The 24,485-nt window shown below is 38.2% G+C and overlaps 1 protein-coding gene across 3 annotated transcripts in view; it reads right to left on the bottom strand.

The window, feature by feature from the left end:
* RTN3 (reticulon 3) overlaps positions 1 to 24,485 on the bottom strand; it is a 61,096-nt gene that overhangs the window by 11,699 nt on the left and 24,912 nt on the right. The gene's annotated exons all lie outside the window — the stretch shown is intronic.

Genomic DNA, 24,485 nt, shown 5'->3' with positions numbered 1-24,485 from the left:
TAAATTCTTGAACAAAATTCTTGTTCATAAAAACGAAGACAAAAACACTCCAAAGCAAGGGTATAAAGGGGCAGGATGTTTGCAATCAGCTCTTGAATAGTTCAGGAAAAAACATGTATCAGGTGCCTGGGTGGCTCAGTCAGTTAAGTGTCTGCCTTCAGCTCAGGTCATGATTTCAGGGTCCTGGGATCGAGCCCCGTGTCGAGCTCCCTGCTCATCCAGGAGTCTGCTTCTCCTCCCTCTGTCCCGTTCATGCTCTCTTCTCTATCTCTCTCTCTCTCAAATAAATAAATAAAATCTTAAAAAAAAAAAAGGAAGAAAGAAAAAAACATGTATTTATGGAGAGGGGGAGGGAGAGATAAAGCAAAATAGGCAAATGTTGACAACTGGTGAACTAGAGTGAAGGGTATATGGAAGTTTTTTGTACTATACTGGCAATTCTTTAAGTTTGAAATATTTGAAAGACAGAAAGAGAAAAAAGAAGCTTACAGGGTAAGACTGAGGCCCAGAGAGAAAATACCTCAATGTATCGAAAAGGGGTAATGACACTTGCCTATATGCAAATCTAGATCAGCAAAAGCCACCCTGTCCTCATGAACCTTACTGCCATCTGCTGGAAAACTGTGGTAAGAAATAGTCAAACCTACAATGATAATACATGTGAACAGTGTCCCCTAGAGGTGTGCAGTACACAACCTGCACAACAGTACAGAAGGCCCTAAGCTGGGCCTTAAAAATCAATGGTAGAATTACGGTCTGGTCTAGAAAAGGGACACGCTGATTAAAGGGGGATTACAGAGCAAAATGAAAAGCTGGTTAATCCCTCAAACGTCTGGGATGCTCATCCTCCACAACGTCACATGACTTGCTCCTTCACCTCATTTGGGTCCTGGTTCCTGGGCTACTTCCCTCAGAATGCCCATCCCACCTAACATCCCTGTCCTTTGATCACACTCCATCTCCTTAGTCTGCTTTAATTTTCCTCAGATCTGTTGTTAAGTGCTTAAAACATGGGCTAATAATCAGTCTGCATTTGTTTCCTGATGATCTCTCTATGACAGGCCAAGTTTCTGCACCTGGAGCCTATCAAGTGCAGCGGACCAAGGATTTTGAGCACACAAAACCAAAGAAAGGAACTTGGCACAGTCTGGAAATGCTGTCCTCTGATCGTCGAGGAAGAGTTAGAAGGACGAAACACACGAAGAAAAAGGCAAGGGGGCACCTGAGTGGCTCAGTCGGTTAAATGTCTGCTTTTGGCTCAGGTCATGATCTCAGGGTCCTGGGATCGAGCCCACATCAGGCTCCCTGCTCAGTGGGAGCCAATGCTTCTCCCTCTCCCACTTTCTCTCTCAAATAAATAAATAAAATCTTAAAAAAAGAAAAAGAAAAAGGCAAGAAATGGGGCAGCTGCTGAAAGTTTAAAATGGTGAAGCCTTTAGACTTGGTTTTAGTGTTTGCTTCACAACCAGGAAAGCACCAAGAGGCTGCAATCGTCTGGTTCCATAAAATAGTTTTTCTCTCTTCTGCTTCTACTAGTTCAGTATAGAACTTTTTTAAAACAGCAAATTCCTTATTTTCAATGTGTTCTTTTCCTTCCTTTCCCACCCCTCTCTTCACAGCAAGCTTGATTTTTTATTTTCATTTTTTGAGAGAGAGAGAGAGTGTGTGCGCGCGCACGCAAGTGCGAGCAGGGGTGGGGGGGAAGGTTGGCAGGCAAAGGGAGAGAGAGAGAGAGAATCTTAAGCAGGCTCCACACTGAGCACAGAGCCTGATGCAGGGCTCGATCTCACGACCCTGAGATCATGACCTGAGCTGAAATCAAGAGTTGGATGCTCAACTGACTGAGCCTCCCAGGCGCCCCTCTCAGCAAGCTTTAATTAAGTGCCTACCATGTGCCAGGCAAGTACTAGGAACTGGGACTATAACAGTAAGCTAGGCAAACAAGATCCTTACTTACTTTCCAGGGGGAAAGAGAGGCATGAATAACGAACAAGCTAAGCGTCACCTGTACCAGAGCCCCATAAGGTTATGAATCCATTATGCCACGATGAGAATAATGTGTGTGTGCACAGGCACGACCGAAGCTAGCAGTCAGGAAAAGCCTCTTGGAGGACTGAAGTGAAAGGTGAGATATGAAAAATGAGAAGGAGCTGGCCATGCAAAAGGCCAGAATGGTGTGACAAGGCTGGAGAGACTGGCAGGAGCTAGATCATGCAGTACTTTCATAAAGCAAGATAAGGAGCTTGGATTTTAACTTCAGATGAAATGGGAAGCCACTGAAGGTCAAGCAGGGGAATAACACAGTATACTGTATTTTAAAAAGAGGAACACTTTTACTGCATAGAAAATGGATTGGGGTGGGGCAAAAGTACAGGCAGAGAGTCTCTGCAGGAAGCTAACTTGAAGGTTCAAGTGCGAGATGATGGTCATTCAGATTCGGCTGGGGGCAGTCAGAATGGAGAAGAGTGGATAGATTTTAGCTATATATTTTGGAAGTAGAACAGGGAGAACCTGGTGGTGGACTAGATATGAGAGAAGACATAAGGGAAGAAAGATGGATGAATCATAGGTTTGGGGGCCTGAACAAATGGATGGCTGGGTGTCATTTAATGAGGTGAGGTGAGGAAGAGCAGAGTACAGAGCATGTTAATTTTGGGACGGATGTTAGAGATACCCATAATTAAAGAAAGCAGTTAGACCCACCAGTGTACAGCACACAAATAATATTTAAAAGTCATAAAAATGGATGAGGTTACCTAGGATTGACAGGGAAGGCGGCCCAGGTCTTACTTAATTCAGTGGCACTCTAATATCTAGTAACTAGTAAAAAGAGTCAAACTAGAGCCAGCAGAAGGGAATGGAAGCAATAACCAGGGAGGTAGGGGAGAACCAGGAGTGTGTGGTATCACAGAAGTGGAGAGAGAAGTACTTTGAGAAAGTGTGGAAACTGGCGAATTCTGCTGAGCTTAAATAAGGAAAAAAGGCAACCGTGGACGTGGCAACATGGAGAGAGCTGGTGATCTGATTAAAACTATTTAGTGGAGAGGCACCTGGGTGGCTCGGTTAGTTGGGCACCCAACTCTTGATTTAGGCTCAGGTCATGATCTCAGTCAGGGTCATGAGACTGGGATTCTCTCTCCCTCTGCCCCTCCTTGTTCATGCTCTCTTTCTCTCAAAATAAAAAAATAAAATAAAATTAAATTAAATTAAAATAAAATCTTAAAAAACAAAAAAGCTGTTCAGTGGAGTGATGCAAACACAAGCAATTTGAGGGAGCAGAAGAGGAATTACTGGTGAGATGTGGAGGCAGTGTGAGAGGAAATGCCTATGAAGTCTGGCTGTGAAGGGGAGTAGGGACATTTGCGGCCAAAGGATAGTTTTTTAAAGATGGGAAACACTAAAGCATGTTTATATGCTGACACAAGAAGAAAGAGGCTGAAGGGGACAGAAGAAGTTCAGAAGAAGGGAGGGATAGAGATCCAGAACCCAGATGAAGGGGCTGATCCTTGTTAGAGCAACAGAGTGAAGAAGATGAGAAGAGACACAGGCCCATTCATAGATCTGAAGACTGCAAGAAGAGGGATTTCTTTCTGAATGCTTCTAGTTTCTCAACAAAAAAGTGCTGAGGTCATCAGCTGAGGTGGGGGCAAGGTGGTAAAGAAGGTTTACAGAGAAAAAAATAAATGATTGTTTCAGAAAAGTGAGAAAGTGTCTTAAAACTCTTAGAAGAAAACAGGAGTTAAATAGGTGATGGAAATGAAGGAGGGCACTTATCATGAGCACTGGGTGATGTATGAAGTGCTGAATCACTGTTCTGTATGCCTGAAACTGATTACTAATATAACACTGTATGTACTGTACGTTAACTAACTGAAACTAAAATAAAAACTTAAAAAAAAAAAAAAAAGAAAAGAAAACAGGAGTAAATCTTTGTGACCTTGGGTTAGGCAATGATTTCTCAACCAAAAGCACAAGTGACAAAGAAACAACAGGTAAGTGGTACTATTCAGAATTAGAAACCTTTATGCTGTAAATGGTACCAAGAAAGTGACAAAAGTAACAAAATGAGAATATATTTGCAAATCATGTATCTGATAAGGTATTTGTGTCCAAATATAGTACGAAGAATTTTAACTCAATAATTAAAAAACAGCCCAACTGAAAAACAAGGGATCCGAACAGACATCTCTCTGAAGACTACAAATGCTCAGTAAGCACATAACAAGATGCTCTGCATCATTAGTCATTAGGGAAGTACAAATCAAACCCACACTGAACCCACGAGGATAGCTATCATAAAGAATACAGTAACAAATACTCGCAAGGACATGGAGAAATTGGAACCTTCCTACATTCCTAGTGGGAATGAAGAATGGTGCAGCCACTTGGGAAAACAGTTTGGCAGTTCCTCAAAAAGCTAAACATAGAATTATTATATGACCCAGCAATTCCACTCTTAGGCAAACGCTAGAGAAATAAAAACATAAACAACACAAAAATTTGTGTACAGCAATATTTATCAGAAACATTATTCATAATAGCCAAAAAGTGGAAACAATCCAAATGTCCATCAACTGATGGAACAGATGAATAAAATGTAGTATATATCCATACAATGGAATTATTATAGGGCAATAAAAAGGAGTGAAGTTCTAACGCTACCTGTTATGACATGGCTAAAACATGAAAATATCAGGCTAAGTGAAAGAAGCCAATTATAAGAGACCACATATTACATGATTCCACTTATACAAAACATCCAGTATAAGCAAATCTATAGGGACAGACAATACATTAGTTGTTGTTTAGGACTGTGGTGGTGGTGGTGGGAAATGGGGGGTGAATACTAATGAGTATGGGGTTTTTTTGTAGGGGGACTAAAATGTTCTAAAATTGGATAGTGAAGATAAAAAAACATCTGGCTGTACACTTTAAATGGATGAACTGTACGGTATATGTGAACTATACCTCAATAAGTGTGTAATATATATAGGCATTTCAACATCCCTCTCTCAGTAATTGGTAGACCAAGTAGACAAAAAAATCAATAAAAATATAGAAGACTTAAACACTATTAACCAATCAGATCTTCTTGACATTTATAGAACACTCACACAACAACAGCAGAATACATATTCTTTTCAAGTACATGTGGAACATGCATGGAGATAAACCAAGTCCTGGGCCACAAAACAATCCTGATACGTTTTAAGATTTATTTATTTATTTTGAGAGAGTGTGTGCATGCACACAAGGAGGGGGAGGGGCACAGGGAGAGAGAGAATCTCAAGCACAGTCCCTGCCAAGCATGCAGTCTGACACAGGGCTTGATCTCATGACCCTGAGATCATGACCCGAGATGAAATCAAGAGCTGGATGCTTAGCCTACTGAGCCATCAGGTGCCCTCCATTACATTTTAAAGGATTCAAGTCACTTTTATGTTTTCTGACTACAAGGTAATTATATTAAAAACAATAACAAAAGATATTGGAAAAGAAAGATACTGGGCAAACCTTCAATATTTGTAAAATAAACACACTTCTAAATGAATCAAAGAAGAAATCAACAGGGAAATTAGAAAGTATTTTGAACTGAATGAAAATCAAACCTTGTGGGATCTAAAAAAAAAACCACCACCACCAACAAACAAAACTTATGGGATCCAACTAAAGTAATACATAGTATGAAAGTGCCTATGTTAGAAAAGAAGATGACAAATCAGTGATCTCAGCTGCAACCTTAAAAAATTAGAAAAAGAACCTGGACCCCAAGTAAACAGAAGAAAGAAAATAATAAAAATCAGAGCAGACATCGGGACACTGGGGTGGCTCAGTCAGTTGAGTGTCTGACTTCAGCTCAGGTCATGATCTCAGGGTCCTGTGATCAAGCCGTGTCGGGCTCCCCACTCAGCAGGGAGTCTGCTTGTCCCTCTGCCCCTCCCCCTGCTCTCTCTCAAATAAATAAACAAATAAATAAATAAATAAATAAATAAAATATTTAAAAAAAAATCAGAGCAGACATCAGTTAAACATGTAACAGAAAAATAACAGAGAAAATTAATGAAGCCAAAGTTCTTGGACAGTATCAATAAAACACAAAACTCTAACTAGATTAATCAAGAAAAGGTGAAAGAGTAAAAAAACTGCCAGTACAAAGAATGAGAGAGATGACATCACTACAGATTCTACAGACATTAAAAGGATAATAAAGGAGCATTATAAACAACAGTATGCCAATAAATTAGATAATTTAGATAAAGTGGACAAATTCTTCCAAAGACACAAACTACCAGAGTTCATTCAAAAAATGAACTGATAGCCTTATATCTATTAAGAGGTAAGACATAAATAAAATGCTTCCCACTCAGAAAATTCCAGGCCCAGATGGCATCACTGGGGAATTCTGCCAAACATTAACAAGAAATAATACCAATTCTACACACATTCTTCCAATAAAATGAGAAGGTAATGTCTTTCAACACATTTTAGAAGGCCAGGAGGTATTACCTGGACTCCAAAACTATACAAAGACATTACAAGAAAACTACCGAGCAATAAATATGGCTCATGAGCATAAATGCAAAAATTTCTTTAAGATTTTGTTTATGTGAGAGAAAGAGTGCACAAGCGCGAGAGCATGAGCAGGGGAAGGGGGAGGGGCAGAGGGAGAAGCAGACTCCCTGCTGAGCAGAGAGCCTGATGTGGGGCTCAATCCCAGGACCCTTGAGATCATGGCCTGAGCCAAAGGCAGATGCTTAACCAACTGGGCCACCCAGGGGCCCCCCCAGATGCAAAAATTTCTTTTTTTTTTTTTTTTTTAAAGATTTTATTTATTTATGTGACAGAGAGACAGCCAGCGAGAGAGGGAACACAAGCAGGGGGAGTGGGAGAGGAAGAAGCAGGCTCTCAGCCGAGGAGCCCGATGTGGGACTCGATCCCGGAACGCCGGGATCACGCCCTGAGCCGAAGGCAGATGCTTAACGACTGCGCTACCCAGGCGCCCCTAGATGCAAAAATTTCTTAACACAATTTTAGCAAATCAAACCCAACACTATATAAAAAGAATACACTATGACCAAGTGGGGTTTTTCACAAACACGCAAGATTGGTTTAACATTCATAATCATTCAATATAATTCACCACACTGACAAACCAGAACTAAAAAAGAATACCATACGATCTCTCAAAAGATACAGAAAAGGCATTTAAGAAAATCTAATATCCCCTCTGATAAAAACCTTTCAACAAGGTTTCAACAACTTTTTAAGTAGTAGGAAACTACTAGGTTATAGAATTTCCTCAACTTGATAAAGGGAATCTACAAGAAACCTAGAGCTAACGTCACATTTAATGAAAAGAGGCAAGGATGTTCTCTCTCACCACTTCTACTGAACACTGTGTTAGAGGTTTTAAGCCAGTGTAGTAAGTCAAGAAAAAGAAATAAAAGCTGTTCAAATTGCAAAAGAAATAAAACTATTATATTCACAGATGGCATGATTGCCTATTTAGAAAATTTGATGCAGGGGCGCCTGGGTGGCTTAGTTGTGAAGTGTCTGCCTTCGGCTCAGGGCGTGATCCCAGGGTCCTAGGATTGAGCCCCGCATTGGGCTCCCTGCTCCGCTGGGAGCCTGCTTCTTCCTCTCCCACTCCCCCTGCTTGTGTTCCCTCTCTCGCTGGCTGTCTCTCTCTCTCTGTCAAATAAATAAATAAAATCTTAAAAAAAAAAAAAAAAGAAAATTTGATGCAATCTACAAAAAAGCTGCTGGAACTAATAAACGAGTTTAGCAAAGTTGCAAGATACAGGGTCAACATACAAATCAGTTATATTTCCATATATTAGTGTTAACCAGAAATTGAGCTGAAAATAACATTTAAAAGAGCACCAAAATATAAGATACTTAGGCATAAATCCGACAAAAGATAGTCAAAATGCTCTACCACTGAGCTATACCCCCTAACAGATCTGACAAAATCTATATACTGAACTATATAATATAGCTGAGAGTAATTAATGAAGACCTAAATTAATGGAAAGCTATACTGTTTTTATGGGCTCAAAGACTTAAAATTGCTAAAGTGTTAATTGTCTCCAAGTTTATCTATAATTTGATATAATTAAAATCAAAATTCCAGAAGTATTTTTGTAGAAATGGACAAAGTGATTCTAAAGTTCCTAGGGAAATTCAAAGAACCTAGAAAAGCCAAACTGACTGAAAAAGAACAAAGGTGGAAGACTAACATTATGTAATTTCAAGACTTCTATAAAGCTACCATTATCAAGATGGTGTAGCAATGGCTTACGGAGAGAAAGAGCAATGGAATAGTATACAAAGTTCAGAAATAGACCCATGCATATATGAACAAATTATTTTTTGACAAAGTTGCAAAATCAATTCAGTGGAGAAAAGTATTTTCAACAAATGGTGTCTGAACTGGATACCCATATGCAAAAAAACCCTGAACTTTGATCTGTACCTCCTATGATATGCAAAAATGCACACAAAAGGATCAGAGACTTAAATGTAAAATCTAGTACTATATAACTACTAGAAGAAAATAAACATCTGATATATAATAGAAAAAACTGATAAACTGTACTTTATCAAAATTAAAAAAATTTTTTTTGTTTTTGTTTTTAAAGATTTTATTTATTCATTTGACAGAGAGAGACAGCCAGCGAGAGGGAACACAGGCAGGGGGAGTGGGAGAGGAAGAAGCAGGCTACCAGTGGAGGAGCCTGATGCGGGGCTCCACCCCAGGACTCCGGGATCACGCCCTGAGCTGAAGGCAGATGCCCAAAGACTGAGCCACCCAGGCGCCCCAAAATTTCTGCTCTTTTTGAAAGACACTTTTAAAGAATAAAAAGAGAAGTCACAGACTGGAGAAAGTATTTGCAAAGAATGTATTTGACATATCTAAATGACTTTATATATATACATATATATATACACACACACACATATATAATAGAATGCACATGGTATATATACACAATGGAATACTACTCCGCATCAAAAAAACTGAAATCTTGCCATTTGCAATGATGTGGATGGAACCAGAAAGCATGATGTTAAGCGAAATAAGTCAATCAGAAAAAGAATTATCATATCATCTCACTCATATATGGAATTTAAGAAACAAAACAGAGGATCATGGGTAAGAGAGGAAAAAATAAAGCAAAACGAAATCAGAGAGGGAGACACACCATAATAGATTCTTAATCAGGGGAAACAAACTGAGGGTTGCTGCAGGGGAGGGGGTGAGGGAATGGGGTAACTGGGTGGACATTAAGGAGGGCACATGATGTAATAAGCACTGGGTGTTATATGCAACTGATGAATCGCTGAACTCTATCTCTGAAATTAATAATACATTATGTTAATTAACTGAATTTACATTTAAAAAATTTTAAAAATGTTTATCTCTTGCCCGTATTAAGGATGCCAGCTGCAGTACCCTCCTTGTGCCAAAAGAGGGCACTAACACATCCAACAGCAAGCTCAAGGCTAAGGAGAAAGAAACTGGTACCTGTCCATCCAAGCTAAAACATCAGCAAATCTTGTTGAGTTCCTACCTACTGATTTTTATTACTAAATTTGGAGAAAGCTCCTGGTTTGACTCTAACTTCAGCCTTTCCCAAAAGTCAACTGACTTTACTCTCCAAAGTACATACTTCAAAGAAAGAAAAGAAGGGGCGCCTGGGTGGCACAGCGGTTGAGCGTCTGCCTTCAGCTGAGGGCGTGATCCCGGCGTTATGGGATCGAGCCCCACATCAGGCTCCTCTGCTAGGAGCCTGCTTCTTCCTCTCCCACTCCCCCGCTTGTGTTCCCTCTCTTGCTGGCTGTCTCTATCTCTGTCGAATAAATAAATAAAATCTTAAAAAAAGAAAGAAAAGAAAGGCTGTTGAAATGCTTATTCTGAAAAGGAATAAATATATAAGAAATTTTAGGTTTTAGCAGTTATCAACTTTAACTTCATTTTTAAGAATAAATCTCCAACTCAGGGCACCTGGGTGGCTCATTTGGTTAAGTGTCTGACTTTGGCTTGGGTCATGATCCTGGGGTCCTGGGATCAAGCTCAGCAGGGAGTCTGCTTATCCCTCTCCCTCTGCCCCTCCCCACCATTTGTACTCTCTCTCAAATAATAAATAAATAAAATCTAAAAAAAAAAAAAGAATATATCGACAACTCAAGAGTCTGTACAAATCGTTCTACATTCATTAGTTTTTCAAAATTTGTAATATACATGTCTAAGAAAATGTAAATGTGAAATAACTAAAAGAAAAAAAAAGCCAGGGTTTATGACAAAAGGGAAACTGTTCATTAATAAAGGGGAAACAGGCAGTTAAGGTTTTTTTTATATGAACAATTATTTATATAAAGAAAAATATGTAGGTATTTTCACACTCATTTTCTTTGATTACATTAATAGCTCATAATAAATGAAGCCACTTTTTGAGTAAAAGACGCTGGATAATGTGTTTATATATTCAGATCCAAATTTTGTGACTGCTGAAATGGGTTAATAGTCTGCTCTGCTGGGGCGCCTGGGTGGCGCAGTCGTTAAGCGTCTGCCTTCGGCTCAGGGCATGATCCCAGCGTTCTGGGATCGAGCCCCACATCAGGCTTCTCCGCTAGGAGCCTGCTTCTTCCTCTCCCACTGCCCCTGCTTGTGTTCCCTCTCTCGCTGCCTGTCTGTCAAATAAATAAATAAAAATATTAAAAAAAAAATAGTCTGCTCTGCTACAGATTTACCCTTAACCGAAAACATTCCCTTCAAAAAGGCACAGAAGGATCACTGCATAGCACAGAACTGTTATTGGCAGAGACAGCCGCATATGCCTTCAGCCATGAACGCACCTGGCAACAGGGCAAAGAAATTTGTAAGCGTCCCTTTCAAACTAGCACTCCTCTTAGACTGTCAAGAAAAGAGAGTTTTTCACTCATTAAAATAACATACCATTCCCTTCGCCTTTGATTTCAGATTTATAAATCACACAAAACAAAGCAGCACTACCTCTCCACAACAAAGTAGCTACATGGATCTGAAAATATGAACTTCCGAACTTAGTTACCTAAAGAATATAATTAAAGATAATAAATGAAGTGCTGAATCATAATGGAAGAGACACAAAACTCTGATTTTAGTTTTCTATCCTTTTTTCCCCTTCTAGATCTGGCTGGTTCTTTGCACACGTTAGACAACTACTAAATTCTTCGAATAAGAAAACTCTGAAATTAAGTCTGCAGAAGACATCAGACCCAATCTAAAACTAAAAACAAAACAAAACAAAAAAAAAAAAACAAAAAAAAAACCACAAAAAAAGACAAACAAACAAACAAAAAAACCTGAACAAAGCACTAGTTAATTGCTAATAATGAACACCAAATCAAATTTAAAAAGTAATTTTATGCCTTTTGCATACCTTTATTTCTTTTTTTTTTTTTTTAAAGATTTTATTTATTTATTCAACAGAGATAGAGACAGCCAGCGAGAGAGGGAACACAAGCAGGGGGAGTGGGAGAGGAAGAAGCAGGCTCATAGCGGAGGAGCCTGATGTGGGGCTCGATCCCATGCATACCTTTATTTCTAATTCTACCTTCCATGTTAATCAGGTTATGACACTCTGTTTCTGCTATAGTTACTGAAATACCTGGACTTGTACGTTTCTTTGATGATCTGGTAAGCGATACAGATTAAGTCTGTGGCTTCAGACTTCAACAGCACGTGACATAAAATTCTCTTCTTCTAAAAAAGCTGACAATCTCTAAAATCTTTATCAGTAATAAGCAAAAGACAATTAAAAAATAAAGTGCTGGGTCATACACATACCCTTGACTTTTGAGATCTTATTCTTTCCATTTCTCTACCAGCTCTACTCAGTGTTTCCCCCATAGAAACAACACAAATCTATTTAGTAACTGGAACAGCTTGTCTCCCCCCTCTGCTTTACTTCCCCTCAACATACTGCAAAGCTGAAGAGTTCAGAGTGAACACCCATAGAAACACTACCCACATTTTACCGTGAGTCTTATGTTTATTTTTTATCATGGTAAAATACACATAACATAAAATTTACCATCTCAGCCATTTTTAAGTATTCAATTCAGTGATGTTAAGCACATTCTCATTGCTGTGTGACCATCTCCACTATCTACTGATGTTTGACTATACAGGTGTCCCCTGCTTTCCGAAGGTTCACATTAAGCCACTTTGCTTTTACAAAAAACCTACATTAATATGGTCACAGCTTTTTCCATAAAAGCAAAAATCCTCTTTGGATTTCTTTCAGTAGGCGAAAACTGGTACTAATGTAGGTCTTTTGTAAAAGCAAAGTGGCTTAATGTGAACTTTCGGAAACGGGGGGATACTCTTCACTTTCCATTTTGGCTCACTGAAGGTTTCATAGGAATGCCCTACTTTTGGATAGTAGGTGAAACCTGTACGCAATTACATACTATACCTATCTGTCCATTTCATTTTTAAAAAAATGTATTCCAAAGTAAATCACAAATAGGAAATCTACTTCAGCTTCAACTGAAGTGCAATGTTTATTGTTTTTCTTTTGACATGAAATCTATATACACAGAAATACACAATACATTCACTGACTCTGGAGACATGAATACACCTATTTAACTCCATCAAAATACAGAATATTATCATCACCCCAAAAAGTTTCCTCATGTTTCTTCCTAGCCAACATACCAAGAAGTAACAACTGCTTTCTTTTTCCTACATAGACTAATTTGCTTTTTCTGTAATTTCACCTAAATGGAATCATGCAGTATGAATTTTTTGTATTGCTTCTTTCACTTGGCATAATTTCTGAGAATCATCTATACTGCTGCAAGTATCAAAAGATAACCAGCTGTATCACAGGTTATCTACTCCCTTGTTGATGGACAACTCACTATTTCCAGTTCTGAGCTATGATGATTAAACCTGCTATGAACATTTGCTGAATGAACACGTTTTCCCTTCTCCATAGTGGAGTTACACGGTCATAGGGTAGCTGCAGGTTTAGTTTGCTAAGAAACTGACCAACCTTTCTTCAGAGTATCTGTACATTCTTACCAATAATATATGAGCGTTTAAGTTGTTCCACAACCTTGCCAACATTAGGTCTTGTCAGTCTTTAATTTCAGCCATGTGGGTGGATGTGCAGTGATATGTTATTTCTATTTTAATTCTGGGAAGACTCCATTGTTGAACTTTTTTTTTTTTTTGAAGATTTTTATTTATTTGACAGAGACAATGCGAGAGAGGGAACACAAGCAGAGGGAGAGAGGGAGAAGCATGATTCCCACCAAGCAGGGAGCCCAATTTGGGGCTTGATCCCAGGACCCTGGGATCATGACCTGAGCCGAAGGCAGACGCTTAACGACTGAGCCACCCAGGCACCTGTTGAACACATTTTTATTGGATTATTGGTCATTTGTACATTATCTTTTGTGAAATGTCAGACTCTTTTCCACTCAGTTTACTGTGTTGTTTGTCCTTTTATGGTTGAAATGTAGTTTTTAATATTTCCTAGATGCTAGTCCTTCATCAGACACATTTTGTAAATACTTTCTCCCAGTCAACGCTTTGCCCATTAGTGGCATCTTTTAATGAGATTTTAATTTTGATGAAGTCTAATTTCTTGAGTTTTTATTTTATGGCTAGTGCATTCTATGGTCTAAAAAACTATGCTAAGCCCCCAATTCGTGAAGATCTTCTATGCTTTCTTCTAAAAGTTTTATAGTTTTAGTTTTTATATTCAGGTGTCTGATCCATTTTAAATTAATTTTTGTATATCGTGTGAAGTAGGGACTGTGGAAGGCAAAATGCTAAGATGGCTCCCTAGACTCTTGCTGACTGGTGTACGGGTCCTATATAATACTTTCTCCTGCCCCCGAAGTGAGCAGAACCTGTGCGTATGATGGGACAGTAGTCACTCTTGTGTTTGTATCTGTTATGTAAGATCTGGTAGTGGACTGGAGAGAAATTCTCCCGATAGCTTTGAAGAAGTAAGGTACCATATTAGGAGAGAGCTATGAGACTATGAGCGGAGCAGGATCCCCAGCACACAGCCAGGAAGCAAGAAAACGGGGATCTGGTCCTACAACCTCCAGGAATGGAACTCTGCCAACAATCCAGGAAGAGAACCCGAGTCTCAGATAAGATCACGATCCTGCTCACACCTGGTATTTCCAGAGCACACTTTATTTCAGCTAACCTGTGCCCAGACTTCTGATCCATGAAAACTGAGATAACTGAAGTGTTGATTTAAGTTCCTAAATTTGTGGTAAGTTGTTTCTGAACTCTGTTTCTTAGATCTATTTGTTGACTCCTTTGCAAGTACCACAACGTCTTCGTATGGAGTTTTATAATGTCTTGAAGTGAGTATTCCAAGTCCTCCAACTTTTTTCTTTTTCAAAATTGCTTTGGATTTTCTAGGTTGTGTGTATTTCTATAAACATTTTAGAACAAGCCTATCGATTTCTATAGCAAAAAATTCTTCTGGGATCTTGAGTTGAATCCACTGATGAATCTGGGTAGGTCTGACATCTTAATAATAATGAGGCTTCCAATCCATGAACACAGCATAGTTTTCCTCTCAGACAGTTCTTAAGCTTCTCTTTGCAATTTTGAGTATAGAGGACTTACTTGCACATTATTTTGTTAAATTTATTCCTATCTTATGCTTTTGATGCTATTGTTTTAAGGTTTCATTTTCTGGTCTCCCTTAGCTCTAGCGCCATCTTCTTGGAAACCTCTGCATCATGAGAGCCAAGTGGAGGAAGAAGCAAATGTGCAGGATGAAGCTTAAAGAAAAATATGAGGCAGAGGTCCAAGTAAACCACCAGCATGTGTACCCATGGAAGCCACGGGAGCAGAAATAAGGAAAGCCAGAGGTCAGGGATTCTGGTACAATTTGTTGGACCGGCATGCTTACTTTTCAGAGCTTGATTCAATCAATCTAGAACAACCATCACCATCTGACCATGACTACCTATGAGAGACCCACCTTGCTCACACAAAAACAGTCCCTTTTGGTCCTCTGCCCAGGGCTTGTGACTTTCAGGACTAATTGTTTTCATTTGTGGCTGAATGTAACATGTATAATACATCATCTGCTATCTTAGCTGAAGAAAAGAAATTTAAAAAAATTCCTTTTCTGATGATTTGCTGCCAGGACGTAACAAATCAAGAGTTTTGCGTATTAACCTAATATCCTATAACCTTGCTAAATCCACTTATTAGTCCTAGTAGTTGTTTTATAAATTCCTTAGGATTTTCTAAACAATCATGTCAACTGCAAACTAAGACAGTTTTAACAACTTCTTTTCCAACCTTTATTCCTTTTATTTCTATTTCTTGTCATAATTCAATGGTAGGACCTCCAGAGTGATCTTGAATACAAATGGTGAGAATGAGTGTTCCTGCCTTACACCTAATCTCAAGGGAAAAGTGCTCAACATTTTGGCATTAAGTATAATGTCAGCTGAGGTTTCAATAAATGTCATGTAGTATTAGACTGAGATTACCTTCTATTCCTGGCTTGCTGAAAATTTTTTATCAGAAAAAGGATGTTGAGCATTTTCAAATGCCTTCTCTGAATTGACTGAAATAATCACAGTTTTTCTATTATACTAATGTGGTGAATTACGTTGATTGATTCTGCAGTCTTAAAATAAGCTTGTATTCCTGGAACAAACTGTACTTAGCATGGGGCATTAACCTTTAGATACATGGTTGGATTTGATTTGCTAATGTTTTGTAAAGGATTTTTCATCTTATTATGTTCATGAGGGGTATTAGTCCAAAATTTTCTTTGCCATGTCTTTGTCCAGTTTTGATATTACTACATACTTGTCTAAGAGTTGGAAAGTATTCTCTTCCTTTTTCCCTGAATGCTTGAAAGAGTGCCAGTAAAACTCTGGACATGAACATTTTTGTGTGAGAGATTTTTGATAATGAATTTAATAGATATTGTGTTAGTTTCAATAAGTTCTATTTTTCAAGGAGTTTGTTCATTTCATCTAAGTTGATAAGTTTATTGACATAAAGTTGTTCGTAATTATCCTTTTAATATCTGTAGGATCTGAAGTGGCAACTGCTTTTTCATGTTTGATATTGGTATTCTGGTTCTCTTCTTTCCTTGATCAGTCAAAGAAATCAATTTTGTTGATCTTTTCTAGGAATCAAATTTTGGCCTTGTTAATTTTGTTTTTTATTCCATTGATCTCTGCTCTTATTTTTAATATCTCCTACTTACTCTGGATTTATTTTGCTCTTTTTCTAACTTCTTTCTGAAAAGACTATATATATATATTTATTTAATACTTATATTCATTCATTCATTTAAAGATTGTATTTTTAAGGAATCCCTACACCCAACATGGTGCTCCAACTTACAACGACCCTGAGATCAAGAGCTGCATGCTCTACGGACTGAGTCAGCCAGGTGGCCCTTTTTCTAAGTTCTTAAGTTGAAACCTTAGATCACTGAACATAGATATTTTTCTTTTCTAATATAAGCACTCAGAGCCATAAATTTCCCTTGTAGCACTGCATTCCAAAATTTGATATACTGTATTTTCATTGTCAGTTTAAAACATTAAAATTTCTTTCCTGTGATTTCTTCTTTGAGCTACGCATTATGTGAAAGTACCTTGCTTAATTTCCAAATACTTAGGAATTTTCTTAGGTATCTTATTTTTATTGTTTTAAAATCTAATTTCATTATGGTCTTAGAACATACTTTGTATGTTTTTAATCTTTAAAATTTACTGTTTTTTTTTAATGGTCTAGTATATGGTAAATATATTTCTTGTCTAATTGCAAAAGAGTGTGTATCCTGCCATTGTAGGACAGCGCTCTGTAAATGTTATCTAGGTCAAAGTGGTTGGTTGTGGTGCTCAGTGTGTGTACACACAGGAGTGGGTGGGTCTATCAATTGTTGAGAAAGAGGTATTAAAATCTCCAATTATGATTTAAGAATTACCTGTTTCTTTCCTTATTCTGTAAATTTTTGCTTCATGTAATTTGAAGCTGTTATTAGGCACATACATTTATGACTATGAAGATTTCTTGAGACCTTTTATAGTGAATCACATCTCTTCATTTCTGGTAATACCCTTTGTTGTCTTATGCTTAACTTTTGCACAGTATTCATTTATATATTTTTTTGGCATACATTTTTCCATCTGTTTACTTTTTATCTATCAGTGTCTTTAATGTACACCTTTTGTAGTCAGGATACAGTTGGGCCTAGCAGTTTTATGTCTGCCATTCTATTGATTGCAGTTTTTACTGCACTAACGTATCGATAGAGTTGACTTAATTCTCCCCCGCCCCTTTATGTTAGAGAGAGAGTACACATGAGCGTGAGCAGGGCTGGGGGGTGGGGAGGAGAGGGAGAGAATCTTAAGCAGGCTCCATGCTCAGTGCAGAGCCTGATGCGGGCGAGACTCCATCTCAGGACCCTGAGATCATGACCTGAGCCGAAACCAGGAGTCAGGAGCTTAATCCACTAAGCCACCTAGGCGCACTGCCGCACCGCCCCCACCCCCCTCAAAGTAAGCTCTACATCCAATGTGGGGCTTGAACTCACAACCCCAAGATCAAGAGTCATATGCTCTACGGACTGAGCCAGCGAGGCACCCAGAAAAAATAAATCTTTAATACTGTTTCAGATATTTAGCATTTCTAACCCTCTTCCTTCCTGAAGGTCTGAGTTTCTATCTGGTATCAATTCCCTTTAATCTGAAGAACTTCCTTTAGTGTTTCTTATAGTGCAAATCTTCTGGTGACAAATTCTTAGTTTTCTTTTATCTAAGGTCTTTATTTTGCCTTCATTCTTACAGGGTATTTTTGTCCAACAGAGAAATCTGGGCCAACAATTTTTTTCCATGTTCAGCACTTTATCTTATTTCACTGTCTTCTGGCATTTGTGGTTTCCACTAAGAAGCTAGCTCTAATTATAACTGTCATTCCCTTTTCTGTGTCATTGTTCTCTAGCTACTTTTATTTATTTTTTTTTTTTTTTAAAGATTTTATTTATTTGACAGAGATAGAGACAGGCAGCGAGAGAGGGAACACAAGCAGGGGGAGTGGGAGAGGAAGAAGCAGGCTCATAGCAGAAGAGCCTGATGTGGGGCTCGATCCCAGATCGCCGGGATCACGCCCTGAGCCGAAGGCAGACGCCCAACCGCTGTGCCACCCAGGCGCCCCTCTAGCTACTTTTAATATTTTCTCATCTTTGGCTTCAGTAACTTAACTATAATACTGTGTAGGAAAGGGTTAACTCAATTGGCCAAAGAAAGGTCTGTCTTTAGGACTGGCCCTCAGCTGGCTCCTGGGAGATGAACTTTGAGACCTTGAAATATTCTGGCTAAGTGCTTTTGCATGCCTGAGGACTTGACCCATGCTGTACCAGTGTGATCAGGTAAGCTTGCCCGAACAATATGATTTATGGCAAACATCTGTTTTTGCTCTGGGGGTCTGAGTAGCTGATATCAGTCATGTAGGCACTGCATGGCATTGTGGACACCAAACACTGAGCGAGCTTCCCGTGTTGGCAACACTGCACATGCTGTCACCTCACTGATAGGAAAATTAAGGGCATTCCCAGTGTGACTCCACTGGATACCTGGAAGCTTGCACCTGGTTTCTCCTGGACTTTATCCCATGTGCCTTTCCCCATTGCCAATTCTAATATGTCCTTTTGCTGCAATAAACTGGTAACTCTAAGTATAAGAGTTTCTGAATCCTGTCAGTCCTTCTAGCAAATCACTGAGCCTGAAGGTGGTCCTGGGGACCCGTGACACATGTACTAAGGTATGTTTTCTCCTTTGTCCTTATCCTAATAGGTGTCGCTAGGCTTTTTTATAAAATCTGAGAAAATTTTTTACTATTTTATCTTCAAATATATTCTTGTCTCTCATTTTCCTCTCCTTCTGAAACTTCCAATTATATGAGTTAGATCATATAATAATGTCCAAAAGGTCCCTGAGGTTCAGTAATATATTATTCTTTCTGTTTTTCAGGTTGGATAAATTTCTGTTCTTCTATCAGCAAGTTCACTGACTCTTCCCTTTATGATCTCCACTTTGTTATTAAGGCCACTTGGTGAATTTTAACTTCAGCTGCTGTAGTTTACAGTTCTAGAATTTCCACTTGACTCTCTTTTGTTTCTGTTTCTCAATTGAGAAATTTCCTTTCTTTTCATTCAATGCAAGTGTATTTTCCTTTATTTCATTGTAATAGCTGACTTAAAATCCATTTCCCAATTCTAACAAATGAAGTTGGTTTCTGTTGGTTGTCTTTTTTCTTCAGTTTGGGTCATCCTGGTTTTTAAAATGTGTGATTTTGCACTGTATCTTGGACACTGTGAATATTATGTTGTACATAATGGACTCTGTTATATTCCTCTGAAGAGTGCTAATATTTGTTTCAGTATGCAGTTAAATTTGGCTGGACCCAAACTATGAACTCTTGCCTCTTGGGCAACATCTCAATTCACTTCTTTTCTTTTTAGCTGAGCTGCTTGCAGTCAGTCTTCCATGCACATGCATGTTCAAGGATCAAAAAGAGGTGTATACAGAGAGTATGTGCACAGAATTTCAGGTTCTCACTCTCTGGATTTCTCCTTTCCAGGATTCCTCCAACCCTTTCCAGTGGTTGAATGACTGTGGCTGACCCAAATTCTGTCCTCTTACAAGTTTTTCTATGAGTTTTAGCCAACCTGCCTGGTGCCAACTTCAGTCTGTCATCTGGCTAAAACCAGTTAAAATGGAAAATACATTCCATGCTGATTCTTCTTAAAAGTGTCAGCTCCTTTTCAGAATCTGCCTGCTTTTGTTCATTTTGAGTGCCTTCAGGTCTTTTTTTTTTCCTTCCAATTTTGTCCAAAATATATAGTTATATGTCAGTTCCAGTAAAGCTTACTTGACCATACTGCAAGAAAAACCATTGTGATGTTATTATTATTTTTTTTTAATTTACTTCAGCTTCACTGTGTGTGGATATATAGATATATCTAAAGTTTTATTTATTTAAGTAATCTCTACACCCAACACGGGGCTCAAACTCATGACCCTAAGATCAAAAGTCACGTGCTTTTCCAACTAAGTCAGCTAGGCACCCCACTATAGGTTCACTTTTCTTTAAAAAAAAAAGGGGGTGGGTTGCCTGGATGGCTTAATCGGTTAAGCATCTGCCTTGGGCTTAGGTCAGGATCCCAGGGTCCCACGATAGAGCCCTACATCAGACTCCCTACTCACCAGAGAGGCTGCTTCTCCCTCTCCCCCTGCCTGCTGCTCCCCCTGATTATGCTCGCTTGCTCTCTCTCAAATAAAATCTTCAAAAAAATAAAAATAAAGAAAAATAAGAAAAAGCGTGCATGCGTTGAGTGGGGGAAGGGGCACAGGGAGAGGAAAAGAGAGATCTTAAGCAGACTCCATGCACAGTGTGGAGCCTGACGTGGGGTTCAATCTCATGACCCTGAAATCGTGACCTGAGCTGAAACCAAGAGTCAGATGCTCAATCAACTAACTGAGCTACCCAGGAGCCCCTAGATTCACTTTTAATAATTATTCCGAATACTTTCTTTTCTAACTTGTGTTTTCCTACGGTATTCATTCATCATATAACAAAAGTGCTGCTAGGTGTTCAATAATACAATTTTTATTAATAAATTATGAACATTTGGGGGCACCTGGCTGGCTCAGTCAGTACAGTGTGTGACTCTTGATCCTGGGGTTATAAGCTCGAGCCCCACATTGGGTGTAGAGATTACTTAAAAAAGAAAAAGTGAACATTTTCACATAATAGCAAATTGACAATAACTAGAAAAATAATGTACATACCTAGAATTTAAGTTAATAAGCAGTGGCACTCTGACCCTAGAGAAATATTTGTGTATGTGTAAAACCAGACAAGTACAATGTTAACTTCAGCGCTATCTGTAAGCGTAAAAAATGGAAAATAACCCACATCCTAATCAAAAGGGAAATAACATACATAAAATGAATTACTGCATAGCTGTTAAAATGAATATTCACTTCTTTCAAATTTTATATATTTCAATATGGAAAAAGTTAAAAAAAAAAAAACCCTAATGTCAAATGAAACAAGTTGCATAACAAAGATGGTAATATTAATAAAGGTTTGAAAACACAAAACAATACTACATACACATACATTTAAAACAAGCTGGAAGGATTTATCAGGTCCATGATGGTCGTTACCTCTGAGGAAGGGAAGAAGGGAGTAAGTGGGTCAGGTGGTAATCAAAGGGTTCTTTAGTTTGGAAGCAAATATGACCATTAATGTTAATTCACAGAAGTTAATTCTACATATAGAAATACGAGTGTGTTATCTTTTTGTACTTTTCTATATTTTTCCATTTCTTAAAAAAAAAACACACAAACCCATAACAACTCCAATGGCTGTATAATATTCGATTGCACAGATAGGTCATAAGACACCTGCCAATATTTTAAACAGCACTACAAAAAACATCTTTGTAGGGACACCTGAATGGCTCAGTTGGTTAAGCACGTGACTCTTGATTTCTCAGCTCAAGTTGTGATCTCAGGGTCATGAGACTGAACCCTGAGACTGGCTCCATGCTGGGCATGGAGGCTGCTTAAGATTCTCTCTCTCCCTCTCCCTCTGCTAGAACTTTCTCTAAATAAATAAAATCTTAAAAAAAAACCAAACAAACCCAAAACCTCCCCAAAAAACTCCACATTTTTGTAGTTGTTTTTGCATATAATTTTTTTTCCTTAGAATAAATTCCTAGAAACAAAACGGCTACATTAATTCTAGGACTCTGTTACATATTGCCAAAATGCCTTCCAGAAAAGTTGTAAAAGCTTACATCTACCTACCACCAAAACACATACCTGCCTATTTCCTTGCATTCTTGACAATCTGGATACTAAAACCCAAAAACCTGTCTTCACCCAATTAGGTGTATGAGCAGGGATCTAAATTTTCCCTAAATGATTAGTTATACCGTAGATCATACCATAATTACTGCACTATAGTATCATAAAGTAAATGAAAATTATGCTTCATTACGAACTTGTACACAATATACCATAAAACAGCAAAAGAAAAATAAAATACCATTAATATTTTTTATTGTTTATTTTGCCTATTTTCCCCAACAATTTCAGGCAGAACATAATTACAGAACTGGTTTTACTTTAAAGGGAAGACTACTTAGATGTACTACTTAGAACTATATACTGATGTATTTTGCTGAAGCAGTTATAGTTTAAAAGATTTATTCATAAAGTAAGACAATTTAAAAAGGTTTTTTATTTTGAAGTCTGCAAAGGAAGACCTTTTAGCTTCTCGGTCTAATTATACTGGTCTTTAATTAGCACCTAAAAATGTCTACTAATGACAGAATTTGGCCAGTGACAAATATCCTAAACTTCCATAGCCCTTTTCACCTCTCACAAACAGATTAGATAACTCACTTAAGAATTACTAATAATTAGTATTTATACAGTACTTTGTTTACTACAACACTATAAAGCCGGGCAAAATAATTACTACCATATTAACAAAGGAAGATGTCAAACCAGTTAGGTGAGTTACCTGAGGTCACACTAAAGCAGGAATTTGCCAAAATTAGACACCGAAATTCTTGTAGCCTAATGTAGCTTAATTCCCATATGCCTTATCACTCAAAAGAACAACCTGTAAGAATTACGACAACTCATAAAGAAACCTAGGATATACCAGAGTCAGAGAAATCATATTATTAAAATGATATTGAAGATCATCTCCTTCAACATCCTCACTCTACAGATAAAGAAACTGAGGCCTTAAAAGGTGATATAACTTAATTGTTCAAAGCCTTCTAGATGCTATAAAGCAACAATGAAAATTCAGCACTCCTCAATCCAAGCTCAGCAATCTTCAATTACTAGAGTATAACAGCTATCCTTAACTGCCACTTCAAATTTTTTAGTTTATAAAACAGTCTCAATGTTTTCATTGATACGAGCAATTCATTCACTTAACAATCAACAATTAATTATCTAGTATTTACTACATGCCAGGGCCTGTACTTTGTGCTAAATATTTATCATATGCTAAGCACTGCATTACTGCAGGTCTACATTCGATCCCCACAATACTATTATAAGGTAAGCACAATTATCTCTAAAGATTAAAATTTAGAAAGACTAAGTAATCTGCTTGTGGTCTTCAGTAAGGAAATAAAAAGTAAAAGCTGCCCTTCCACCGCAGCTGAAGAGCAGCAGCCATGGCTCTGGAGATCCCATGGTCGGGGGCCTCAACAAGGTGACCAAGAACACGAGCAAGCCGAGGCACTGCTGCCCATGCCGGGCAGCTCACCAAGCACAGCACACTGGCACAGGACAAGATCCGAGGGGTGTGTGGTTTCACTCCTTTTGAGAGGCACCCCAGCTGGAGCTGAGCAGTGCTCTGGGCTGCCACCAGGATAGAAAAGTGGCTGCAAAGGGCTGGACCTCCTTCCCATTCTGTGTATAATAAAATGTTTATAGAAAAAAAAAAAAAAAGGAAATGGTATAATCACTTTTATAAGTTTATCCTAACAAAGAAAAATCATCTTTTTATTTTAAGTATTATAACTCTGTATACGATTTCACTTGAAAAAAGGATTTACTGTCAAAGAAGCCTGGAAAACCATAGATCTTTACATAGCACTTAAGAGTGACCGTATAATGAATGCAGAACTTAGAAGTTGTGGGTCCCTTTTGGAAGCCTTTAAATATCCTTACACCTTCCAAGATCCCAGAACGAACATCACTTGCAGTAATTTAACTGAAGGCTGACTGAGAGAATAAACAGAAGACAATGGGAAGGGCTTCTAGTACCACATAATAAATTTGGCCTGAAGAGTATTCAATAAGGTCCAAAGTGGAAGAATGCAGGACTTCTCTTAAGCAATACTCACAAAACGGTACTATAATACAATACTGGTTACCTACTTTCAGAGCATAAAATCTCTGTAGTATAAGATCAAATTAATTAAAAGTTTCATTTGCTGTCGTTCCCAGCAGGAATTCCTTTATCTTTGATTGCTAAATAGATTTCACAAGGCCCACAGGAAAAAACCCAAGTGCTAAGCAGGTCTACTATTAAGGAGATTTAAAAGTAAGCTTTGTAAATAAATAAATGCCTAATGATATTCTTGACACAGCAACTGCTCTAAGGCCAACCCGCAAGGAAAGGAGAACCTTGAGGAAAAAAAACAACAAAAACTGTTTTAAGGAGAATATTAACAAGTGGTCTACTGCTTTGGGAAATACTTGTATAAGAAAAACAAATCAGGCAACCACAGAAAAAAAAATTCTACCTTTCCCCATTATGCATTGTTGTTTTTATCCTAGCCATAATTTTGGTGATATAAAATCAGAGACTTAGAAAAAATGACACTCTAGGGGCGCCTGGGTGGCTCAGTCGTTAAGCGTCTGCCTTCGGCTCA

The sequence above is a fragment of the Ursus arctos genome, unplaced genomic scaffold, assembly GCF_023065955.2.
Source record: "Ursus arctos isolate Adak ecotype North America unplaced genomic scaffold, UrsArc2.0 scaffold_23, whole genome shotgun sequence".
Taxonomy (NCBI): domain Eukaryota; kingdom Metazoa; phylum Chordata; class Mammalia; order Carnivora; family Ursidae; genus Ursus; species Ursus arctos.
Note: the sequence above shows the minus strand (reverse complement) of the source record. Positions and strands in the feature narration are given on the sequence as shown.